This window comes from Pseudophryne corroboree, chromosome 3 (assembly GCF_028390025.1).
Source record: "Pseudophryne corroboree isolate aPseCor3 chromosome 3, aPseCor3.hap2, whole genome shotgun sequence".
NCBI classification, from domain to species: Eukaryota; Metazoa; Chordata; class Amphibia; order Anura; family Myobatrachidae; genus Pseudophryne; species Pseudophryne corroboree.
In genome coordinates this window covers 51,467,399-51,490,274 of record NC_086446.1, presented here as the reverse complement: position 1 = coordinate 51,490,274, position 22,876 = coordinate 51,467,399, and the positions used below count along the sequence as shown (strand labels likewise).

The following is a 22,876-nucleotide window of genomic DNA, read 5'->3' as shown; positions in this document are numbered from 1 at the left end:
CTGCCTCTCATACCAAAAGTACTGAGAATTATACGGCAGAAGGGAGTAAGAACGATACTAGTGGCTCCGGATTGGCCAAGAAGAACTTGGTACCCGGAACTTCAAGAGATGCTCACGGAGGATCCGTGGCCTCTACCTCTAAGACGGGACCTGCTTCAGCAGGGACCGTGTCTATTCCAAGACTTACCGCGGCTGCGTTTGACGGCATGGCGGTTGAACGCCGAATTCTAAGGGAAAAAGGCATTCCGGAAGAGGTCATTCCTACACTGGTAAAAGCCAGGAAGGAGGTGACTGCACAACATTATCACCGCATTTGGAGAAAATATGTTGCGTGGTGTGAGGCCAGGAAGGCCCCCACGGAGGAATTTCAACTGGGTCGATTCCTACATTTCCTGCAAACAGGATTGTCTATGGGCCTCAAATTGGGGTCCATTAAGGTTCAAATTTCGGCCCTGTCGATTTTCTTCCAGAAAGAATTGGCTTCAGTTCCTGAAGTCCAGACCTTTGTAAAAGGAGTACTACATATACAGCCCCCGGTTGTGCCCCCAGTGGCACCGTGGGATCTTAATGTAGTCTTGGATTTTCTCAAATCCCATTGGTTTGAGCCGCTCAAATCGGTGGAGCTGAAGTATCTCACATGGAAAGTAACCATGCTACTGGCCCTGGCTTCAGCCAGGAGAGTATCAGAATTGGCGGCTTTATCATATAAGAGCCCATATCTGATTTTCCATACGGACAGGGCAGAACTGCGGAGGCGTCCTCATTTTCTGCCTAAGGTGGTGTCAGCGTTTCACCTGAACCAGCCTATTGTGGTGCCTGCGGCTACTAACGAGTTGGAGGATTCCAAGTTGTTGGACGTGGTCCGGGCATTGAAAATATATATTTCAAGAACGGCGGGAGTCAGAAAGTCTGACTCACTGCTTATATTGTATGCACCCAACAAGATGGGTGCTCCTGCTTCTAAGCAGACGATTGCTCGTTGGATTTGTAGCACAATTCAACTTGCACATTCTGTGGCAGGCTTGCCACAACCTAAATCTGTCAAGGCCCATTCCACAAGGAAAGTGGGCTCATCCTGGGCGGCTGCCCGGGGAGTCTCGGCATTACAACTCTGCCGAGCTGCTACTTGGTCAGGGGCAAATACGTTTGCAAAATTCTACAAATTTGATACCCTGGCTGAGGAGGACCTTGAGTTCTCTCATTCGGTGCTGCAGAGTCATCCGCACTCTCCCGCCCGTTTGGGAGCTTTGGTATAATCCCCATGGTCCTGACGGAGTCCCCAGCATCCACTTAGGACGTTAGAGAAAATAAGAATTTACTTACCGATAATTCTATTTCTCGTAGTCCGTAGTGGATGCTGGGCGCCCATCCCAAGTGCGGATTGTCTGCAATACTTGTACATAGTTATTGTTACAAAAAAATCGGGTTGTTATTTGTTGTGAGCCGTCTGTTCAGAGGCTCCTACGTTTGTCATACTGTTAACTAGGTTCAGATCACAAGTTATACGGTGTGATTGGTGTGGCTGGTATGAGTCTTACCCGGGGTTCAATATCCTTCCTTATTGTGTACGCTCGTCCGGGCACAGTATCCTAACTGAGGCTTGGAGGAGGGTCATAGGGGGAGGAGCCAGTACACACCACCTGATCCTAAAGCTTTATTTTTGTGCCCTGTCTCCTGCGGAGCCGCTATTCCCCATGGTCCTGACGGAGTCCCCAGCATCCACTACGGACTACGAGAAATAGAATTATCGGTAAGTAAATTCTTATTTTTATTTTCAGTGAGACCTGCTGGCAACAGGCTCACTGCATCGAGGGACTAAGGGGAGAAGAAGCGAACTCACCTGCGTGCAGAGTGGATTGGGCTTCTTAGGCTACTGGACATTAGCTCCAGAGGGACGATCACAGGCCCAGCTTGGATGGGTCCCAGAGCCGCGCCGCCGGCCCCCTTACAGAGCCAGAAGGCAGAAGAGATCCGGAAAATCGGCGGCAGAAGACGTCCTGTCTTCAACAAGGTAGCGCACAGCACTGCAGCTGTGCGCCATTGCTCTCAGCACACTTCACACTTCGGTCACTGAGGGTGCAGGGCGCTGGGGGGGGGGGCGCCCTGAGACGCAATAAAAACACCTTGGATGGCAAAAAAAATGCATCACATATAGCTCCTGGGCTATATGGATGCATTTAACAGAGGGAGAGGAAAAAGGCTGCAGAAATCAGCCAGTTCCCAGGAACAGAAACCCTCTCCCGCCTCTGCCAAGCCCTCAGTATACGCTGGGGCTTTACAAGCAGAATCAGGCACGGTGGGGGGCCCGTCTCAATGAATTTCAGCGCGCAGTGGGCTCACTCGCAAGTAGACCCCTGGATCCTTCAGGTGATATCTCAGGGGTACAAATTAGAATTCGAGACGTCTCCCCCTCGCCGTTTCCTAAAGTCGGCTTTACCGATGTCTCCTTCTGACAGGGAGACAGTTTTGGAAGCCATTCACAAGCTGTATTCCCAGCAGGTGATAATCAAGATACCCCTCCTGCAACAGGGAACGGGGTATTATTCCACACTGTTGTGGTACCGAAGCCGGACGGCTCGGTGAGACCGATTCTAAATCTAAAATCTTTGAACACTTACGTACAGAGGTTCAAATTCAAGATTGAGTCACTCAGAGCAGTGATTGCGAACCTGGAAGAAGGGGACTACATGATGTCTCGGGACATCAAGGATGCTTACCTTCATGTCAAAATTTACCCTTCTCACCAAGGGTACCTCAGGTTTATAGTACAGAACTGTCACTATCAGTTTAGACGCTGCCGTATGGATGGTACACGGCACCCCGGGTCTTTACCAAGGTAATGGCCGAAATGATGATATTCCTTCGAAGGAAGTGAATTTTAGTTATCTCTTCCTTGGACAATTCCCTGATAAGGGTAAGATCCAGGGAACAGTTGGAGGTCGGTGTAGCACTATCTCAGGTAGTGTTGCGGCAGCACGATTGGATTCTCAATATTCCAAAATCGCACCTGGTTCCGACGACGTGTCTTCTGTTCCTAGGGATGATCCTGGACACAGTCCAGAAAAAGGTGTTTCTCCCGGAGGAGAAAGCCAGGGAGTTATCCGAGCTAGTCAGGAACCTCCTAAAACCGAGCCAAGTCTCAGTGCATCAATGCACAAGGGTTCTGGGTAAAATGGTGGCTTTCTACGAAGCAATCCCATTCGGCAGATTCCACGCAAGAACTTTCCAGTGGGACCTGCTGGACAAATGGTCCGGATCGCATCTTCAGATGCATCAGCGGATAACCCTGTCACCAAGGACAAGGGTGTCCCTCCTGTGGTGGTTGCAGAGTGCTCATCTTCTAGAGGGCCGCAGATTAGGCATTCAGGACTGGGTCCTGGTGACCACGGATGCCAGCCTGCGAGGCTGGGGAGCAGTCACACAGGGAAGGAATATCCAGGGCTTATGGTCAAGCCTGGAGACATCACTTCACATAAATATCCTGAAGCTAAGGGACATTTACAATGCTCTAAGCTTAGCAAGACCTCTGCTTCAAGGTCAGCCGGTGTTGATCCAGTCGGACAACATCACGGCAGTCACCCACGTAAACAGACAGGGTGGCACAAGAAGCAGGAGGGCAATGGCAGAAGCTGCAAGGATTCTTCGCTGGGCGGAAAATCATGTGATAGCACTGTCAGCAGTATTCATTCCGGGAGTGGACAACTGGGAAGCAGACTTCCTCAGCACGACCTCCACCCGGGAGAGTGGGGACTTCACCCAGAAGTCTTCCACATGATTAAAAACTCGACAGGTATTGCGCCAGGTCCAGGGACCCTCAGGCAATAAGCTGTAGACGCTCTGGTAACACCGTGGGTGTACCAGTCAGGGTATGTGTTCCCTCCTCTGCCTCTCATACCCAAGGTACTGAGATTGATAAGATGGAGAGGAGTAAGCACTATATTCGTGGTTCCGGATTGGCCAAGAAGGACTTGGTAACCGGAACTTCAAGAGATGCTCACGGAGGATCCGTGGCCTCTACCTCTAAGAAGGGACCTGCTCCAGCAAGGACCCTGTCTGTTCCAAGACTTACCGCGGCTGCGTTTGACGGCATGGCGGTTGAACGCCGGATCCTGAAGGAAAAAAGGCATTCCGGATGAAGTCATCCCTATCCTGATCAAAGCCAGGAAGGATGTAACCGCAAAAACATTATCACCGCAATTGGCGAAAATATGTTGTGTGGTGCGAGGCCAGTAAGGCCCGACGGAGGAAATTCAACTGGGTCGATTCCTACATTTCCTGCAAACAGGAGTGTCTATGGGCCTGAAATTGGGGTCCATTAAGGTTCAAATTTCGGCCCTGTCAATTTTCTTCCAAAAAGAACTAGCTTCAGTCCCTGAAGTTCAGACGTTTGTAAAAGGGGTACTGCATATACAGCCTCCTTTTGTGCCTCCAGTGGCACTTTGGGATCTCAATGTAGTTTTGGGTTCCAAAAGTCACATTGGTTTGAACCACTTAAATCTGTGGAGTTAAAATATCTCACATGGAAAGTGGTCATGCTGTTGGCCCTGGCCTGGGCCAGGCGCGTGTCAGAATTGGCGGCTTTATCCTGAAAAAGCCCTTATCTGATTTTCCATTCGGACAGGGCGGAATTGAGGACTCGTCCTCAGTTTCTCCCCAAGGTGGTTTCAGCGTCTCACCTGAACCAACCTATTGGTGGTGCCTGCGGCTACTAGGGACTTGGAGGCCTCCAAGTTGCTAGACGTTGTCAGTGCCCCGAAAATATGTTTCCAGGACGGCTGGAGTCAGGAAATCTGACTCGCTGTTTATCCTGTGTGCACCCAACAAGCTGGGTGCTCCTGCTTCTAAGCAGACTATTGCTCGTTGGATTTGTAGTACAATTCAGCTTGCACATTCTGTGGCAGGCCTGCCACAGCCAAAAATCTGTAAATGCCCACTCCACAAGGAAGATGGGCTCATCTTGGGCGGCTGCCCGAGGGGTCTCGGCTTTACAACTTTGCCGAGCAGCTACTTGGTCAGGAGCAAATACATTTGTAAAATTCTACAAAATTAATATCCTGGCTGAGGAGGACCTGGAGTTCTCTCATTTGGTGCTGCAGAGTCATCCGCACTCTCCCGCCCGTTTGGGAGCTTTGGTATAATCCCCATGGTCCTTACGGAGTCCCCAGCATCCACTTAGGACGTTAGAGAAAATAAGAATTTACTTACCGATAATTCTATTTCTCATAGTCCGTAGTGGATGCTGGGCGCCCATCCCAAGTGCGGATTGTCTGCAATACTTGTACATAGTTATTGTTACAAAAATCGGGTTATTATTGTTGTGAGCCATCTTTCAGAGGCTCCTCTGTTATCATGCTGTTAACTGGGTTCAGATCACAGGTTATACGGTGTGATTGGTGTGGCTGGTATGAGTCTTACCCGGGATTCAAAATCCTTCCTTATTGTGTACGCTCGTCCGGGCACAGTATCCTAACTGAGGCTTGGAGGAGGGTCATAGGGGGAGGAGCCAGTGCACACCAGATAGTCCTAAAGCTTTCTTTAGATGTGCCCAGTCTCCTGCGGAGCCGCTATTCCCCATGGTCCTTACGGCGTCCCCAGCATCCACTACGGACTATGAGAAATAGAGTTATCGGTAAGTAAATTCTTATTTTTTGTGGCGCGCCTTCGGTGCGCAGGCCCTATTTTGCGTTTGGGTGGGGGGCGCCATTTCTATTTCTGGCACAGGGCACCAAAATGTCTACTTACGGCTCTGGCTGTGTATATAATGTAATACATTATGGTGCTATATATATATATATATATATATATATATATATATATCACACAATCGCACACCAGAGTATGTAGTTTAGGTTTTCTGTTCGTCTGTCTCTTCTCACCAGTGTACAGTACACACTACCGTAATATATAGTGCACCTATTATTACTTCAGTGTACCTATATTATTACTGTTTTTGTTTCTGGCTGGTTTTAGTACTAAAGTTTTCATCAGGACACACCCCTGAGTGGCAATAAATCCCCTTATAGGTGGACCTAAATACACCCTTTGGACGGAGCATGACCCCCCCACAACGGAAAGCGCTGCGTGTTCTGCTGCCACCTGGAATCTCCCTGAAACTAGTTTTCAAAAGTAGGCAAGTATGAGTATAATGTATACATTGCATATAGTACATGTTGCAGGCTGTGTATTTAATGCATATTGTACATGTTGCAGGCTGTGTATAATGCATATAGTACAAGTTGCAGGCTGTGTATAATGCATATAGTACAAGTTGTAGGCTGTGTATAATGCATATAGTACAAGTTGCAGGCTGTGTATAATGCATATAGTACAAGTTGCAGGCTGTGTATAATGCATATAGTACAAGTTGTAGGCTGTGTATAATGCATATAGTACAAGTTGCAGGCTGTGTATAATGCATATAGTACAAGTTGCAGGCTGTGTATAATGCATATAGTACAAGTTGCAGGCTGTGTATAATGCATATAGTACAAGTTGCAGGCTGTGTATAATGCATATAGTACAAGTTGCAGGCTGTGTATAATGCATATAGTACAAGTTGCAGGCTGTGTATATTGCATATAGTACAAGTTGCAGGCTGAGTAATGCATATTGTACATGTTGCAGGCTGTGTATAATGCGTATTGTACAAGTTGCAGGCTGTGTATGTATTGCTTATGAAACAAGTTGCAGGCGGAGTATAATGTATATATTGCATATAGTACAAGTTGCAGGCTGTGTATAATGTATATATTGCATTTTGTACAAGTTGCAGGCTGTGTATATTGTATAGCATTTAGTAAAAGTTGCAGGCTGTGCATATAGTACAAGTTGCAGGCTGTTTATATATTGCATATAGTACAAGTAGCAGGCTGTGTATATATTGCATATAGTCAGTAGTGGATCTTGCCACGAGCAAGCAGGACTTTTGCCCGGGGTGCCGCCTTCCAGAGGGCGCCACACCGTGGCAAGATCCGCTACTGTGCCCCCCGCTGGTCCCCCGCTCTGAAGGGAACCAGATGCTACGCGTCTAGTTTCCCTTCGTCGAGGGGACCTTTGCTGTTCGGTGCGCAATGACGTCATCGTGCACCGCACAGCATTGTGGCACAGACGCTAGGGGTCATAATTGACCTCTAGTGTCTATGCTGATCGAGGAGAGGAGTGGTGCCGGCGGCTGTCTGCAGCGGTCTGGATCAGGAACGGGGATAGTAAGTATACTTTTTTTTTATTTTTTTATTTATTCCAGCGGCGCTACAGGAGGCACAAATGGGGGCGTTACTGACCACGCCCCTGTGTGAAGCCACGCCCCTATAGTTTTGCCCGGGGCACAACCACAGCCAGAACCGTCCCTGCATATAGTACAAGTTGCAGGCCGTGTATAATGTATATATTGCATATAGTACAAGTTGCAGGCTGTGTATATATTACAAGCTACGGGCTGAGTATAATGTATATTTCTCTGACGTCCTAGTGGATGCTGGGACTCCGTCAGGACCATGGGGATTAGCGGCTCCGCAGGAGACAGGGCACAAAAATAAAAGCTTTAGGACTAGGTGGTGTGCACTGGCTCCTCCCCCCATGACCCTCCTCCAAGCCTCAGTTAGGTTTTTGTGCCCGTCCGAGCAGGGTGCAATCTAGGTGGCTCTCCTAAAGAGCTGCTTAGAAAAAGTTATTAGGTTTTTTATTTTCAGTGAGTCCTGCTGGCAACAGGCTCACTGCAACGAGGGACTTAGGGGAGAAGAAGTGAACTCACCTGCGTGCAGGATGGATTGGCTTCTTAGGCTACTGAACACCATTAGCTCCAGAGGGATCGAACACAGGCCCAGCCATGGAGTCCGGTCCCGGAGCCGCGCCGCCGACCCCCTTGCAGATGCCGAAAAGTGAAGAGGTCCAGAAACCGGCGGCGGAAGACTTTTCAGTCTTCATGAGGTAGCGCACAGCACTGCAGCTGTGCGCCATTGTTGTCAGCACACTTCACACCAGCGGTCACTGAGGGTGCAGGGCGCTGGGGGGGGCGCCCTGGGCAGCAATGATAATACCTTGTTCTGGCTAAAAATACATCACATATAGCCCCTGGGGCTATATGGATGTATTTAACCCCTGCCAGGTCTCACAAACACCGGGAGAAGAGCCCGCCGAAATAGGGGGCGGGGCCTATCTCCTCAGCACACAGCGCCATTTTCCTGCACAGCTCCGCTGCGAGGAAGGCTCCCAGGACTCTCCCCTGCACTGCACTACAGAAACAGGGTAAAAAAACAGAGAGGGGGGGCACTTTTTTGGCGATATTGATATATTAAGCTGCTATAAAGGAAACAACACTTCTGTAGGGTTGTTCCTATATATTTATAGCGCTTGGGTGTGTGCTGGCAAACTCTCCCTCTGTCTCCCCAAAGGGCTAGTGGGGTCCTGTCTTCGATAAGAGCATTCCCTGTGTGTCTGCTGTGTGTCGACATGTATGAGGACGATGTTGGTGTGGAGGCGGAGCAATTGCCGGTAATGGTGATGTCACCCCCTAGGGAGTCGACACCGGAATGGATGGCTTTGTTTATGGAATTACGTGATAATGTCAGCACGTTACAAAAATCAGTTGACGACATGAGACGGCCGGCAAACCAGTTAGTACCTGTCCAGGCGTCTCAGACACCGTCAGGGGCTGTAAAACGCCCTTTACCTCAGTCGGTCGACACAGACCCAGACACCGAATCTAGTGTCGACGGTGAAGAAACAAACGCATTTTCCAGTAGGGCCACACGTTATATGATCACGGCAATGAAGGAGGCTTTGCATATCTCTGATACTGCAAGTACCACAAAAAGGGGTATTATGTGGGGTCTGAAAAAACTACCTGTAGTTTTTCCTGAATCAGAGGAATTGAATGAAGTGTGTGATGAAGCGTGGGTTAACCCCGATAGAAAACTGCTAATTTCAAAGAAGTTATTGGCATTATATCCTTTCCCGCCAGAGGTTAGGGCGCGCTGGGAAACACCCCCTAGGGTGGATAAGGCACTCACACGCTTATCAAAACAAGTGGCGTTACCGTCTCCTGAAACGGCCGCCCTCAAGGATCCAGCTGATAGGAGGCTGGAAACTACCCTGAAAAGTATATACACTCATACTGGTGTTATACTGCGACCAGCCATCGCCTCAGCATGGATGTGCAGTGCTGGGGTGGTTTGGTCGGATTCCCTGACTGAAAATATTGATACCCTGGATAGGGACAGTATTTTATTGACTATAGAGCAATTAAAGGATGCTTTTCTTTATATGCGAGATGCTCAGAGGGATATTTGCACTCTGGCATCGAGAGTAAGTGCGATGTCCATATCTGCCAGAAGAAGTTTATGGACGCGACAGTGGTCAGGTGATGCGGATTCCAAACGGCATATGGAAGTATTGCCGTATAAAGGGGAGGAATTATTTGGGGTCGGTCTATCGGATTTGGTGGCCACGGCAACAGCCGGGAAATCCACCTTTTTACCTCAGGTCCCCTCCCAACAGAAAAAGACACCGTCTTTTCAGCCGCAGTCCTTTCGTTCCTATAAGAACAAGCGGGCAAAAGGACAGTCATATCTGCCCCGAGGCAAAGGAAAGGGTAAGAGAGTGCACCAAGCAGCTCCCTCCCAGGAGCAGAAGCCCTCCCCGGCTTCTGCAAAGCCCTCAGCATGACGTTGGGGCTTTACAAGCGGACTCAGGGGCGGTGGGGGGTCGACTCAAGAATTTCAGCGCACAGTGGGCTCACTCACAGGTGGACCCCTGGATCCTGCAGGTAGTATCTCAGGGTTACAGGTTGGAATTCGAGAAGTCTCCCCCTCGCCGGTTCCTAAAGTCTGCTCTGCCAACGTCTCCCTCAGACAGGGCGACGGTATTGGAAGCCATTCACAAGCTGTATTCTCAGCAGGTGATAGTCAAGGTACCCCTCCTACAACAGGGAAAGGGGTATTATTCCACACTATTTGTGGTACCGAAGCCGGACGGCTCGGTAAGACCTAAATCTGAAATCTTTGAACCTGTACATACAAAAATTCAAGTTCAAGATGGAGTCACTCAGAGCAGTGATAGCGAATCTGGAAGAAGGGGACTTTATGGTGTCCCTGGACATCAAGGATGCTTACCTGCATGTCCCAATTTGCCCTTCACATCAAGGGTACCTCAGGTTCGTGGTGCAAAACTGTCATTATCAGTTTCAGACGCTGCCGTTTGGATTGTCCACGGCACCTCGGGTCTTTACCAAGGTAATGGCCGAAATGATGTTTCTTCTGCGAAGAAAAGGCGTATTAATTATCCCTTACTTGGACGATCTCCTGATAAGGGCAAGGTCCAGAGAACAGCTGGAGGACGTAGTAGCACTAACCCAAGTAGTGCTGCAACAGCACGGGTGGATTCTGAATTTTCCAAAATCTCAATTGACCCCGACGACACGTCTGCTGTTCCTGGGAATGATTCTGGACACGGTTCAGAAAAAGGTGTTTCTTCCGGAGGAGAAAGCCAGGGAGTTATCCGAACTTGTCAGGAACCTCCTAAAACCAGGAAAAGTGTCTGTGCATCAATGCACAAGAGTCCTGGGAAAAATGGTGGCTTCTTACGAAGCGATTCCATTCGGCAGATTCCACGCACGAACTTTTCAGTGGGATCTGCTGGACAAATGATCCGGATCGCATCTGCAGATGCATCAGCGGATAACTTTGTCTCCACGGACAAGGGTGTCTCTTCTGTGGTGGTTGCAGAGTGCTCATCTGTTAGAGGGCCGCAGATTCGGCATACAGGACTGGGTCCTGGTGACCACGGATGCCAGTCTGAGAGGCTGGGGAGCGGTCACACAGGGAAGAAACTTCCAGGGAGTGTGGTCAAGCCTGGAGATGTCTCTTCACATAAATATACTGGAGCTAAGAGCGATTTACAATGCTCTAAGCCTGGCAAAACCCCTGCTTCAGGGTCAGCCGGTGTTGATCCAGTCGGACAACATCACGGCAGTCGCCCACGTAAACAGACAGGGCGGCACAAGAAGCAGGAGGGCAATGGCAGAAGCTGCAAGGATTCTTCGCTGGGCGGAAGATCATGTGATAGCACTGTCAGCAGTATTCATTCCGGGAGTGGACAACTGGGAAGCGGACTTCCTCAGCAGACACGATCTACACCCGGGAGAGTGGGGACTTCATCCAGAAGTCTTCCACATGATTGTGAACCGTTGGGAAAAACCAAAGGTGGATATGATGGCGTCCCGCCTCAACAAAAAACTGGACAGGTATTGCGCCAGGTCAAGAGACCCTCAGGCAATAGCTGTGGACGCTCTGGTAACACCGTGGGTGTTCCAGTCAGTGTATGTGTTTCCTCCTCTGCCTCTCATACCAAAAGTACTGAGAATTATACGGCAAAGGGGAGTAAGAACGATACTCGTGGCTCCGGATTGGCCAAGAAGAACTTGGTACCCGGAACTTCAGGAGATGCTCACGGAAGATCCGTGGCCTCTACCTCTAAGACGGGACCTGCTTCAGCAGGGACCGTGTCTATTCCAAGACTTACCGCGGCTGCGTTTGACGGCATGGCGGTTGAACGCCGAATTCTAAGGGAAAAAGGCATTCCGGAAGAGGTCATCCCTACCCTGGTAAAAGCCAGGAAGGAGGTGACTGCACAACATTATCACCGCATTTGGAGAAAATATGTTGCGTGGTGTGAGGCCAGGAAGGCCCCGACGGAGGAATTTCAACTGGGTCGATTCCTACATTTCCTGCAAACAGGATTGTCTATGGGCCTCAAATTAGGGTCCATTAAGGTTCAAATTTCGGCCCTGTCGATTTTCTTCCAGAAAGAATTGGCTTCAGTTCCTGAAGTCCAGACTTTTGTAAAAGGAGTACTACATATACAGCCCCCGGTTGTGCCCCCAGTGGCTCCGTGGGATCTTAATGTAGTTTTGGATTTTCTCAAATCCCATTGGTTTGAGCCACTCAAATCGGTGGATTTGAAATATCTTACATGGAAAGTAACCATACTACTGGCCCTGGCTTCAGCCAGGAGAGTGTCAGAATTGGCGGCTTTATCGTATAAAAGCCCATATCTGATTTTCCATTCGGACAGGGCAGAACTGCGGACGCGTCCTCAGTTTCTGCCTAAGGTGGTTTCAGCGTTTCACCTGAACCAGCCTATTGTGGTGCCTGCGGCTACTAGCGATTTGGAGGATTCCAAGTTGCTGGACGTTGTCAGGGCATTGAAAATATATATATTTCAAGGACGGCTGGAGTCAGAAAATCTGACTCTCTGTTTATACTGTATGCACCCAACAAGCTGGGTGCTCCTGCTTCTAAGCAGACGATTGCTCGTTGGATTTGTAGCACAATTCAACTTGCACATTCTGTGGCAGGCCTGCCACAGCCTAAATCTATCAAGGCCCATTCCACAAGGAAGGTGGGCTCATCTTGGGCGGCTGCCCGAGGGGTCTCGGCATTACAACTCTGCCGAGCAGCTACGTGGTCGGGGGAGAACACGTTTGTAAAATTCTACAAATTTGATACCCTGGCTAAAGAGGACCTGGAGTTCTCTCATTCGGTGCTGCAGAGTCATCCGCACTCTCCCGCCCGTTTGGGAGCTTTGGTATAATCCCCATGGTCCTGACGGAGTCCCAGCATCCACTAGGACGTCAGAGAAAATAAGATTTTACTTACCGATAAATCTATTTCTCGTAGTCCGTAGTGGATGCTGGGCGCCCATCCCAAGTGCGGATTGTCTGCAATACTTGTACATAGTTATTGTTACAAAAAAATCGGGTTGTTATTGTTGTGAGCCGTCTGTTCAGAGGCTCCTACGTTTGTCATACTGTTAACTGGGTTCAGATCACAGGTTGTACGGTGTGATTGGTGTGGCTGGTATGAGTCTTACCCGGGATTCAAAATCCTTCCTTATTGTGTACGCTCGTCCGGGCACAGTATCCTAACTGAGGCTTGGAGGAGGGTCATGGGGGGAGGAGCCAGTGCACACCACCTAGTCCTAAAGCTTTTTATTTTTGTGCCCTGTCTCCTGCGGAGCCGCTAATCCCCATGGTCCTGACGGAGTCCCAGCATCCACTACGGACTACGAGAAATAGATTTATCGGTAAGTAAAATCTTATTTTTACACATAGCGGCAGACAGCGTCCCCCTTTTTACACATAGCGGCAGACAGCGTCCCCCTTTTTGCACATAGCGGCAGACAGCGTCACCCTTTTTGCACATAGCGGCAGGCAGCTTCCCCTTTTTACACATAGCGGCAGGCAGCGTCCCCTTTTTACACATAGCGGCAGGCAGCGTCCCCCTTTTTACACATAGCGGCAGGCAGCGTCCCCCTTTTTACACACAGCGGCAGGCAGCGTCCCCCTTTTTACACATAGCGGCAGGCAGCGTGCCCTTGTTACACATAGCGGCAGGCAGCGTACCCTTGTTACACATAGCGGCAGGCAGCGTGCCCCTTTTTGTAGAAAGAAAGAAAGATAAGAGAGAAAAGAAAGAAAGAGAATTATACTTGCCCTCTCTGCTGGCTCAGGCTCCTCGGTGCAGCTTCTGGTCACTCGCGATTCCCGGGCAGGAGAGAAGGAGGAGGAGGGAGGTGGGGGAGGGAGCCGCAGCAGCGCTGTGTTATTGGTGGAGGCGCTGCTGCTGGCCCTCTGCTTCACTATAGACTGTTCTCGGAAGACAGCCTATAGTGAAGCAGAGGGCCAGCAGCAGCAGCGCCTCAACCAGTAACAAAGCACTGCTGCGGCTCCCTCCTGCTTCTCCCCCGTACTGCTGCTCCTCTCCTCTCCGGGCGGCTGTGTGCTGCGGGCAGTGGTTGCCCGCAGCACACAGCGGCATGTAATGAGTCAGTTTGACTCATTACATGCTTTGGTCCCCTGGACAGAGGTGGGCCCCAGTGCAACGCACTGGTTGCACTGGCGGTAGTTCCGCCTCTGAGGGTGTGTATACATTGCATATAGGGGGTAATTTCAAGTTGATCGCAGCAGGATTTTTGATAGCAATTGGGCAAAACCATGTGCACTGCAGGGGAGGCAGATATAACATGTGTAGAGAGAGTAAGACTTGGGTGGGTTATTTTGTTTCTGTGCAGGGTAAATACTGGCTGCTTTTATTTTTACACTGCAAATTAGATTGCAGATTGAACACACCTCACCCAAATCTAATTCTCTGCACATGTTATATCTGCCCCCCTTCAGTGCACATGGTTTTGCCCAGTTGCGATCAACTTGGAATTACCCCCATAGTACAAGTTGCAGGCTGTGTATAATGTATACATTGCATATAGGGGGTAATTCTGAGTTGATCGCAGCAGCAAGTTTGTTAGCAATTGGACAAAACCATGTGCACTGCAGGGGGGGCAGATATAACATTTGCAGAGAGAGTTAGATTTGGGTTGGTTATTTTATTTCTGTGCAGGGTAAATACTGGCTGCTTTATTTTTTACACTGCAATTTAGATTTCAGTTTGAATACACCCCACCCAAATCTAACTCTCTCTGCACATGTTATATCTGCCACACCTGCAGGGCACATGGTTTTGCCTAATTGCTAACAAATTTGCTGCTGCGATCAACTCAGAATTAGGCCCATAGTACAAGTTGCAGGCTGTGTATTATGTATATATTGCATATAGCAGAAGTTGCAGGCTGAGTATAATGTATAGCATATAGTAATGCACGCCGACTCTCCTGCCTACGGATTACTACCTCCCACTCCTACCTCCAAGACTTTTCAGGTGCTGCACCACTTCTCTAGAATTCCCTACCTCTCCCCCTTAGACTCTCCACCTCTCTACAAAACTTCAAACGGGCTCTCAAGACCCACTTCTTCAGCAAACCCAGCCAAATCTCATCCTAACCCTCTGTTCTATGCTCTCTATGTACCCCATCTGTGTCACCCCTGTCTGTCTACCCCTCCTCTTTAGAATGTAAGTTCTCACGAGCAGGGTCCTCTTCCCTCATGTGCTTATCCTTTCTTACTTTAATAATCTTCAACTGCACCAAATCCAGCAGTCTTTTGCCACCTGATACTTATTCCAGTGTCATCTGATGTAACTGTTTATTTACCCTGTACTTGTCTTATACTGTCATCAACTGTAAGTTGCTGGTTTCCTGTTTGATTATTTATGTACTCTATAATTGGGCGCTGCGGAACTCTTGTGGTGCCATATAAATAAAGGATGATGATAATAGTACAAGTTGCAGGCTGTGTATATATTGCATATAGTACAAGTTGAAGGCTGAGTATGTATTGCATATTGTACAAGTTGCAGGCTGTGTATACATTGCATATAGTACAAGTTGCAGGGTGTGTGTGTTTGTGTATATGTATGTATGTATGTGTCGGGATTAACCAGAGAGACAGGAAACATGTATGCAGGAATGGATACATTTTATTCAGGAAAGGCTTTCTCATTACAGCAGTAATCCGGTTCTTAATGTAAAAATTAACCGAGAGCCAGTTCCGAGCCTTCAGCGCTGGTCGTTCTGCCCTTAGGCATGCATCGCAGTCATTCTTGCCCGGTATCTTGCATGAGTGAATAAATCAAATCATGTGATGTTCAACAGCTTTCACTTCTGCTGGGTGCACAGATTCTGCTTGGCACCCCTTCCATCACCTGTGCAGAAGAAGAAAGGTCAGTCACCCCGCAATGCCACCACCAGTCAAGGACACATCTCAAATGGGATGGACAGTCACACCCACCTTTAGCTGCACTTCCATCCACCATCACCACCACCACCACCACCACGCTGTCTGCTTCTTTTTCCATGTGTACCATGGGAGCCTCTGTACCTTGACTCTCTGGCTCATCCCCAGAGTCATTGCTCACCACCTGGATCAGCTCAGTGGATTGAGAAGGACAGCGAACCCGATCACACCAGCCTACTTAAACAGTCAGTCCTTGGAGCCACCCTGTCAAGTGGTACCTACCGTTTGGATCAATGGAGATCTCTTCCAGACTGTGACCCCTGAATTCAGCCATTCTCCCTTTCTTGAGAGCCAGAAAGAGCTTGCTCAACTTGGCCAGTTGAAGAGTACCCTCGGGGAGGCGGTAATACTGCCGATGCACACAGATATCATGCCAGAGGAAATCAGTAAGCTGATCCATCTCTGTATCTCGGGTTGAGGACCCTGGAAAAGTGGTAGCCACGTGCTTCCAAAGGTGGGTGGAAGATAATGCTTCGGGATGCTTGGCCCCACACTCCTAGGCATAGAGACGTATGCAGCCAGATTTCCTGAAATGGGACATGGCTGCTGGCCTAGCAAACATGTAGATATTGTGTGGGGTCATACCACATTCTGCCCGCTTCTCGGTCAGGAGCTCCATCGCTTTCTGCATGCTTGGGGATAAGAGGACGGGGACTTTCCTGCCTTTTTTCCAGGTATCTCAATACGGGAGAAGTGGCGACAGAGTGCCTTCTCCAGCTCTGATGGGGCCTGGGCCACATCACCCTGCAAATCGGCTGTGTGCCGTAAATCAAAGGAGAAGAGACGCATCTTGGAAACCTCGCCTTCTCTCCTGCGGTTGAAGAGAATCAGCTGCGTGAGGGTAACTTTGGCCAGCATCGACCACTGCTTTTTAGAAGGGTGGGCGGACAACTCATCAATGTAGTCTCGCTGACGTTCAAGGAGGTACAGGTTCAAGCACTCAACAGCATCAGAGAAGGGCAGAAGCAGCGATGCATTCCATTTCATCTCTCGCAGTGTCTTCAGGGCAGCAGTGGAGATGAGCTCGCTCCACCTCACCTCATACATTTTCTGAAAGTTTCGGGCACGCTCCACTGTCAGGGCACTGCCCTTCATCAGTGCCTGACACTCCACCATAGCAGAAATCTTCTGCCAGCTGTGTCCCACCTTCAGAGCCAATGAGGGTATTTTATATGTATTGGTTCGATCATCGTAACCGGCCAGGCTCCTCACACAGCATGCACCACTTGCAGGAAATTCGGTGGGCAAATGAAATCTTCCATACACCGCATCGGAGTGACCTTCGTCGCCTGCAGCAGAAGCTGCCCCACCTCTCTGAGCTTCTGACGGATGTAATCATGCTTGCCGACATCAGACCCCAGACTGTTGTAGAGGTGCTGGCCAAACTGCATAATACAGCGGTCCCCTTTGATTACCGGTACCACATCATCGTAATTCATTTCACTCGGCAACTTCCAGAGGCTGGTGCCAACATCCTTAGGGACGGGTGTGGTGTAAGTGAAGAGACCCTGCATCCTGGTTCTTCCAGGTGTGGGACTGTCACTTTTGCGGAGCGGGCACCTCTTCACATGGCGCCACAGGTGCTTCTTGGAGAATATCCCTTTACATTTTACATGGTGCATAAAATCTTGGGGAGCTTGTTGCTTCATCCAGCTGCTTGTACGGTAGGAGGACACCACTTCCCTCACGGAGAACCCTGACATTATGGGCAAAGTTTCCCCGGGTGCAAATCAGGACTAGCTGCACTGACCTTTCCCTGGAGTGCTTCGGAAAGCGGAGTGCCCTTGCTACCTCATGTTGATTGCGGTGGACAGCTTGCACATGTCTCGCAACTTTTGAGAATGGACTCTCGCACCACAGGCAGAAATTTGGGGAGATAGTCTTAGTCACTGCCGTCAGTTCCGTCCATTGCCTCGGAGACCGGCTACCGGGGTTTGTGGTGCACACTCTGTACAAAGTGCGTGCTTTTTGTTTAACCATGCCCACAGTGAATACGGGGAAGCAAGGGGCTAGGCTCCGGCGTGTGCCTCCTTCTACACATCCAGGGAAGGGGTTCTAATTAGCGTAGCGTATCGGGTGGTGCGCGTGTCACATGCTCCAATTTTCCCCAGGCTCCTGGAAGCCTGTCCCGACCCGAGGGGTGCCAGTCTCCACCCATCGGCAAGACTTCCACAAATCGCAGTACCGGATTCAGCCCGCCAGAGGTTGCTACGCTGGGCAGGGGGGAAATGTATAGATCAAGGCTGCGGACTCTGATTTTATGTCTGAATTCCCTTCTCACACGAGCTATATGGACTTGGGCATACCATCCCTGGAAGCGCGCCCCCTGCTGGCCGAAATAATATAAAGAATATATAAGCCCAGCGAACGTAAGCGACAGAGAGGGCCCGGGCTGCAGGATGGTGGGGCCCGGGCTGCAGGATGGCGGGGCCCGGGCCTGTTTCCCTGCAGCGGCGCCTCCTGCTGGCCGCCTGACGCCACTGCGGTGAGAGTCTGTGGTCGTCTCGAACAGAGATTCTCCGGGCAAAAAAGTGACCTAGGGCTCAGGCTGCGGGGTCCCGGGCCCCTGCAGCAGCGCTGGCCGCCTGACGCCACTGTGGAGAGATTTCACGTGTTTCGGGGGGGAAAAAAAGCCGGAGTGGATGCAAGCGGGACAGAAGGCCCGGGCCGCCGGATGGCGGAGCTCGGGCCCGTATACCCACAGTGGCGCCACCTGACGCCAGTGTGGTGAGATTTCACGTGTTGTCTCTGCAAACTTGGTAAGCCCGGCAAACGGAAGTGGGACAGAGGGCCCGGGCCGCCGTATGGCGGAGCTCGGGCCCGTATACCCGCAGTGGCGCCACCCAACGCCAGTGCGGTGAGATTTCACGTGTTGTCTCTGCAAACTTGGTAAGCCCGGCAAACGGAAGTGGGACAGAGGGCCCGGGCTGCCGGATGGCGGAGCCCGGTCCCGGATCCCAGCAGTGGCGCCACCCACTGGCCGCATGGTGGAGAAGCACCAAAATTTTAGCCACCCACTCAAGGGGGTTTGAGATGCCATATCCTGGACCCATCCCACAGCTTCCATCCGATGCTTCTCCAGATCCCTAATTTTCCAAACCTCGTGCAGAATGTCACCCACCACCACATCACAGGGGAGGATTTTCTGCCTTATGGAGACCTGACACCTCGCGTGCCACGTGAAATATCTAACCACTATGCTAACTAAGAAAAGAGTGGATAAATCATAATTCCTCACCCTCTTGAATGTCCCATAAGCCCAGTTGGAGTAACTGAGCCCAGAAAGTCATGGAATGCCCAAGGCCCTAGACACACTTCTATAAACCTCTTTATTGAAAGAACACCTGAATAAGAAATGGTCCATTGTCTTCTCCTCCCCTAGACACTCCTCACGTGGGCAGCCACGATCTTCGGCATTTCTGTACTTCAGGTTTCCTCTCTTAGTCTCCCGTGAAAGAAGAGCCGGGCAATGTCACAGAATTTCAGAGGTATCCTCTCAGAATTAACCAGAGTGAGCCCATCTGAAGACAAACTGCACGGGCAGTCCTTCAGCAACATCAGTTCCTAAAAGTGGGACCACAAAATTCTCCTCTCCAACGCCCTTCTAGAGGAGTTTTTGACTTCCATGCCCCATTGCCTTGTCACTTTCAAGCTCGAAGCCATGTAGGCTGGGAGGTATCCGTGTCTAACTCGCAAACTCTTCGCACCTCCACCTTCTAACCATGCATTGAGAAAGGGGGACATCCAGACTCTAAAGCCCTCTACCCATCGAGGAGGGGCCTCCAACTGTAATCTTTACAAATGTTATTTAAGGAAGGTCTATAAAAATAGCACTGGGTTGACCATTCTCAGGCTCCTTCCCTCCTCGACCTGTAGGTGACAACCCTCTTGATAAGATTCAGCCAATTTCCCCAGAGCATCTGGAAAAAGAGCATAAAACCTGGTCCACCTAGATTCTGGCAAAAGGCACACATAGCTGACATATTAAAACTTTCCTGATCCCCTTCCCTTTTTTTTTTTTTTTAAGAAAACACAGAAAAAGTGGGCGCTAATTGGTTAAGATAAATAATAAAAAAATAACAATTAGTATTTTTAGTGTTGCTCACCACTTTTCTAGCTGCCCACAACAGGGGATCTGGATAGCCACCAAGAATTAAATAACAAAATAAAAAATAATGTGGGCACTCCAAAAAGATATCTCTGCATCAGCTGCTGGTTTTGTAAATATACAAATTTTAACTTTTACCATTAAAATTTGTACATTTACAAAACCAGCAGCTGTTGCAAAGATATCTTTTTGGAGGGCCCACATTATTATTATTATTATTATTTTTTTTTATAAGATCAACCCTTTACTTGAGCGACATCTTCCATCTCTTCTAATGCTCTATCTTCTGGTTGGCCTTATCCAGCCTAAGATCCCAATTTCGGGTGGCATAATCGCCAAGGCCAGATCTGATGCCTAAAACTTTGATCACCTGGCTTACCAGGTGGAGGCCATCCGGAAGGTCAAACTCATGACCCTCCTCCCCCCATCCAGAAACCTTCGCTCTTATCCTGGTTGACCTGAGAACTCGAACCCTCTTAGTACTTCCGGACAGCTGACCTCATACCATCAGCCTCTGATGGATCTGACAAGATGACTGTGACAACGTCTGCATAGGCCACCACCCTTAAAGGACAACTCAGGCCCAGCAGGACCCCCCTTACAATGCCACCCTCCAGCCTTCTGATGAAGGGGTCGATGGCAATGACATATAGAAGGGGGCTTAGGGGGTAGCCCTGTCTGACACCCGAATCCACTCCAAAGGTAGGGCCCACCTAACCATTAATCAGCGGGAAGCTCTCAGATTGGCTGCTTATTATCTACAGGCAATTTACCACCCGCACTGGGAGGCCATACCATTCAAGTAGAGCCCACAGGTAGTCATGGTTAGCTCTATCAAAAGCTTTCGACTGATCCAATACCAGCAGGTACTTTCCCCATCTTTCAGCATGACACTATTCCACGGCCTCCCGGACGCCAAGGACAGAACTAAAATGTGCTCCGACCCTTCACGGTACAGTGCTGCGAGGGAGATGGCAAAAGCCTGGAAACTTCCATCAGCCTGGTAAAAAGCACCTTTGCCAGAACCTTCCTATCTGTATTAAGAGCGATGGGGTGCCAGTTCTCAATGAGACGGATCCTTTCCTTTAGAAAGCAAGATAAGGGCAGACCGTCTCATGGAAGGAGGGAGTAACCCATCCCCCAGGCTCTCATTAAATACTTCCATAAGACGAGGGGCCAGGATGTCGGCAAAGGTGTTATAAAACTCAGAGGTTAACCCATCTGGTCCTGAGGCTTTCTTCATAGACAGTCTATGGTCACCATTCTCACTCCCCAAGGAATCAAGAACAGTGCATGGCTCTCAAGCCCCGGAGTCTCCCTCAGAAACCGCTCCATCCTCTCTCTGATGAGTCGCTTCATAGATAGGTCAGAGTAGAAGGATCGCACAACTCCCAGAATGCCTTCCTTATCCTCATGAAGGACACCCTGGTCATCGCACATCCCCCTCACCTCCTTCCAGCCAACCGAGTTCCTACAGTTCTGGTAAGGATCAGGTGAGTGGTATTTACCATAATCCCTCTCCAGAACCAAGGAAGCATACCGGTCATACTAGTATTCCTTCATCCAAGCTTTCAACCGGGAGATTTCCCCACCATCTCTCTGCTCGGAAATCAAGAGATCAAGTTTCTTCCTCAAGGCATGATAGATATTCTGCCTTACCAAGTTCTTTTTGGCTAAAAGGTTGAAAAATAACTTGCGAGTTCTCTCTTTACATACCTCCCACCACTCAGACCTACTCCATCCAGCCTCCAACAGTGACTCCTGAGATTCAAAGAAGTCTCTAAAGTACTGTCTGATCTCTTCCTCCTTCAGGAGCTCAGAGTTCAAATACCACAGGCCCCGCCTTTTTCTGTGGGGATTCTGAGGCATTCAAGGATGCAAAGAGTCAAACGTGATCAGAGAGTTCTACTGGCTTCAACTCAGGAGCCGAAGTTTTCCAATTCTTCACAAAAACCTATCTATTCTACTCCTACATCTACCTCTAAAAAAGGTGAAACCCCTGAGGTCTGGGGAGTGGCGAATATGCACATCCACCAGCCCTGCCTGTCTAACCATGCTATCTAAAAAAAAAAAAAAGGGAATCATAGCCCAGGGTAGTCTTTGAACCACCCCTGTCTTTTGGCCTAAGGACAGTGTTAAAATCACCACCAAAAACCACCTGCCGGGTTGAAAAAAGATATGGCTTTATCTCCCTGAAGAGACCCTTCCTGTCCCACTTAGTCTGGGGACCATAAATATTTATAAGCCTCAGGTCATGCCCCTTCAGGTTGACATTCAAAATCATACACCTGCCTACCTGTAATTCAATGACCCGCTCGATGTTTACCATGCCAGTAAAAAGAACGGCTCGGCCGAAAGAGACCAGTAGGAGGGACCGCGTCTCCACTCAGCTTTTGCCTTGTGAAGATCGGCAAGTCGACCTACCCTAGTCTCTTGCAAAAAAAAAAAAATCAACCTCAAGCGTGTTGAAAAAAATAAAGGCCATGTGACAAGCACGTTCCGACAGAATAGAAGCACATTAATAGTGGCAAATCTTATGGGCTGGGGAGCCATCCTTCAGGGCTGGCTCACTACTTCTTTACTTGGTTTTTGGGACTCTTTTTATCTGATGACCCCCACCTTTTCATGCTCACCCCAGCCGGTAGAGTCGCCTTCTAAGAATACTTCCTCATCCAAGGAAGATCCCTTACCAGGCACAAAGGAGGAAGGAACCATGGCAATATTACCATCTTCAAGAGATACATCAACCACCCCACTGGGGCAACCATTAGAAGCACCCAAACCCCTCTCAGAACCTAAAGGGTCTGGAGCACCAGAGGTGAGAACAACCTCCAACACTGTAGGAGCTACAGAAAGAGGCTGACAAGGATCTCCCATCCCAGTCCCCTGTACAACAGCAGGTACAGAACCATGGTTAGGAAGGGAAGGGGAGGCCACCATCTCCGTATGGGTCAAATTCTGCACTTCAGGCGCTAACTCCTCTACTGTCTTCACAGTTTGACTAACCTTCTCCTCAACCAAGAAATCCTCCAACTTGCTAGAAGCCACCCCTGCTACTTTCCTCCTCTTGCCCTTTCCCTTAT

General features: G+C 49.5%; 1 long non-coding RNA gene across 1 annotated transcript in view; it reads left to right on the top strand.

Annotated features, from left to right (window-relative positions):
* Positions 1–6,125, top strand: part of LOC135057476 (uncharacterized) — a 63,808-nt gene extending 57,683 nt beyond the window's left edge. Inside the window, exon 3 of the long non-coding RNA XR_010244146.1 lies at positions 5,971–6,125. This is a non-coding gene — a long non-coding RNA (uncharacterized LOC135057476). The remainder of the gene's footprint in view (positions 1–5,970) is intronic.
* Positions 6,126–22,876: the final 16,751 nt, after the last annotated feature.